At 34.1% G+C, this 3,341-nt stretch overlaps 1 non-coding gene across 1 annotated transcript; it reads left to right on the top strand.

Annotated features, from left to right (window-relative positions):
- Positions 1 to 942: 942 nt before the first annotated feature.
- On the top strand, positions 943 to 1,049 carry LOC139856381 (small nucleolar RNA R71). Its single transcript, XR_011761866.1, has one exon. It is a non-coding gene; the product is annotated as a small nucleolar RNA R71 (small nucleolar RNA).
- Positions 1,050 to 3,341: the final 2,292 nt, after the last annotated feature.

Below are 3,341 nucleotides of genomic sequence, written 5' to 3'. Positions count from 1 at the left end.
GGTTTATATGGTGCCACCACTGGCTTTACATACTCTGGTGGTGGTGGTGTCACTTCTTCATTGTTACTCACATCTAAAACCTTCCCATCTTCTGGTGCTGGTTTTTCAGAATTCGTTGACACCATATTAACATTCTCATTCCTAGGGTTTACTTCAGTATTACTCGGTAGCTTTCCTTGTTCCCTTTCACTCATCATGCTAGCAAGAGTACCTACGTGTTTTTCTAGATTCAAAATGGAAGCTTGTTGAGTTCTTAATGACTGATCAAACCTCTCATTCGTTTGGGTTTGAGATGTAATAAATTGTGTTTGAGATTCAACTAGCTTTGCCATCATTTCTTCTAGATTTGGCTTTTTCTCTTCGGGTTGTTGTGGTGGTTTATATAAGCTAGGTCTTTGTTGATTGAAAGTGTTGTTTTGAGTCGGTTGGTTATTCGGACCTTGTTGGTTATACTAGTTATTTTCGGGTCCTTTTGGATTGTAAAGAATGTTTTGATTTCGATTGAAGTTTAGCTTTGGCGGTTGATAATTATTTTGATAATTATTTCCAGGCCTTTGGTTCATATAGGAAACATTCTCTCGTTGTTCCAATGTTGGTTCAATGTGACAATCTTTCAATAAGTGTGGTCCACCGCATAGCTCACAACTGATTCGTATTGAGTGAATATCTTTATTCATCTTTTCCATTCGTCTTTCGAAAGCATCTATTTTTGCGGAAACGGAATCAAAGTCATGGCTAGAATCAGCTCTAGCCGCTTTAGATGATCGAAAGATATCTTTTTCTTGGTGCCACTCATGTGAGTGGGATGCTGTGTTATCAATAATTTTGTAAGCTTCAGTTGCGGTTTTCTTCATAATTGAACCACCAGCTGTTATGTCGATGTCTTTCCGTGTAGCAACGTTGACACCTTGGTAGAATATTTGTACTATTTGATAAGTGTCTAAACCGTGTTGAGGACATCCTCTCAACATCCTTCCGAATCTTGTCCACGCCTCATATAATGTTTCATTTGGCTTTTGTGTGAACGTAACAATTTCTCCTTGAAGTCTCACGGCTTTAGATGCCGGAAAGAATTGTTTAAGAAATTTTTCAACTAAAACATCCCATGTATCAATCGCCCCTTCAGGTAACGATTCTAACCAATCTTTGGCTTCTCCCTTTAAAGTCCAGGGAAACAACATGAGATAGATTTGTTCGTCTTCTACTTCTCGGATTTTGAATAGTGTACAGATCCTATTAAAGGTACGAAGATGTTCGTTGGGATCTTCTTTTGGCGTACCACTATATTGACACTGATTAGTTACCATGTGTAGGATTTGTCCTTTAATTTCATAATCTGGAGCATTAACTTCTGGTTTAATAATGGCGTGACCTTGGCCAGTGCGCTTAGCTCTCATTCGTTCTTCCATACTTAGAGGTTCTAGATTTTCCATGATTGGATTTGTTGTATCCGAATCACTAGAGGATTCTGATTTAACGGTTTGGGGTTCAGGATCTTGGAATTGTCCTTGAATATCTTCCGGGTTCTTAGTTGTGAAATCGGGTTCAAAAGATGGATTATCGAAAATTTGAATTGGAGTACTTGGTCGACTAGATGACGATTCTAAAGAAAAATCAACGGCGGCGATATTTGTTAAACGATGTCTTGATCGAGTTACAGGTGGTGAACGTATGACCGGCGGTGAACGTCTTGCTCGGTGCATTCACTGAATATCCTATTAGTTTTTAAAAAGGAAAGAAAAATTATATAAGTTATCCAATCAATAGACTTTTCTGATTTTGCCCACGTTTCGAATAGCCAAAAGATGCAGCAGAGGGGCAGGATTCGTTTGGTCTCAATATAATTGAGTACTGTTTGGCTCCAATAACCCGGTCCACGTACAAATCCAACTATTACTACGAACCAGAAAATTTTGATGTCTATCAATTTAACCACTTAAAATAAATTTTCGTAATTTTAAGAAATTTAGAGAAGAAGTAGAAAAAAATCTAAGTCCTAAAAACTAGAATGGCGAGAAATAAGAGAGAAAAAGATTGCGCGTCGAAAAGTGTCGAAAAATGAAAAAGACGAAGAGTGGTTTGTAAACACGCGGTTAATCCAACCTTATAACTATCACTATCTTAAAATTAAAACTACAAATAGAGATTACTAATTGGAATTGTAATTGATACATAGGTAAACGGCGTCGAAAGATAAAAATAAGAAAGTAGCACGAAAAATAGCGTCGCAAAATTTTAAGGCACCTAAATCTTAGTCTAAAGAAAAAGCACTTAAGGGATTTTACGGCAAAACTAAAAATTCTAGAAGTAAAAATAACTATGGCAAAACTAAACTTAATACTAAAAGTTGTGAATATAGTCTAAAAATCTAAAGGTAATAAAACTTAAAATAAATTTTTTTTTTTACGTTTTTTTTTTTTTTTTTTACGTTTTTGTTTTTTTTTTTTACGTTTTTTTTTTTTTACGTTTTTTTTTTTTTATGTTTTTTTTTTTAGGTTTTTTTTTTTTTTTTTTGCGTTTTTTTTTTTATATTTTTGCAAATATAAATTAAAAATATAGCGTTTTAGTGCTCCCCGGCAGCGGCGCCAAAAACTTGATGTGGTAGCGGAGGGGTATAAAATACTATTAAATTTTTACTACAAAATATGACACAAGTTTTATTAATTTACGGATGGGATATACCTAAACCTTGCTACAACACTATAGGCAGTGTACCTAATCGTAGAGTAGTGTAGTTTTTAGTAAGTCCGGTTCGTTCCACAGGGAGCTGGTGATACTTACTATATTTTTAACAACTATATTTATACAAAATATATATAATTATATAAGTAGTAATATTATTATAAAAGGGGGGTTTTACCGTTTAATGACCGGTTTGTCGATTCTATATTTTAAGCGCAAAGATAAATGACGATAATTAAAGTGCGTAAAATAATGACAATAAATAAAATGACAGTAAATAAAATTGCGAGTAATAAAATGACAGTAAATAAAGATACGATGAGAAATACAATAAAAGAATTATGCTTATTTAAACTTCCGTAATCATGATGTTTGACGTGTTGATTTTAATTTATTACCATGGGTTAATTGTCCTTTGTCCTGGTTTATTTGATACGTCTATCTGGTTTTTGTCCATAATAGTCCATCGGTCATAAATATAAAGTGCGAGTATCCTCGTCAAATTACCCTTATACCCGAAGTAAAATATTCCAACTGATTAAGGATTTAAACTGTGACGCAGTTATCACTTCTGTCAACAATTACACCAGTTATCAATGTATGTAATCCACCCCTATTTTAATTAGTTTATGAATATTAATTCATCCACTTGATCAGAA

The sequence above is a fragment of the Rutidosis leptorrhynchoides genome, chromosome 6 (genome assembly GCF_046630445.1).
Source record: "Rutidosis leptorrhynchoides isolate AG116_Rl617_1_P2 chromosome 6, CSIRO_AGI_Rlap_v1, whole genome shotgun sequence".
Classification (NCBI taxonomy): Eukaryota; Viridiplantae; Streptophyta; class Magnoliopsida; order Asterales; family Asteraceae; genus Rutidosis; species Rutidosis leptorrhynchoides.
Note: the sequence above shows the minus strand (reverse complement) of the source record. Positions and strands in the feature narration are given on the sequence as shown.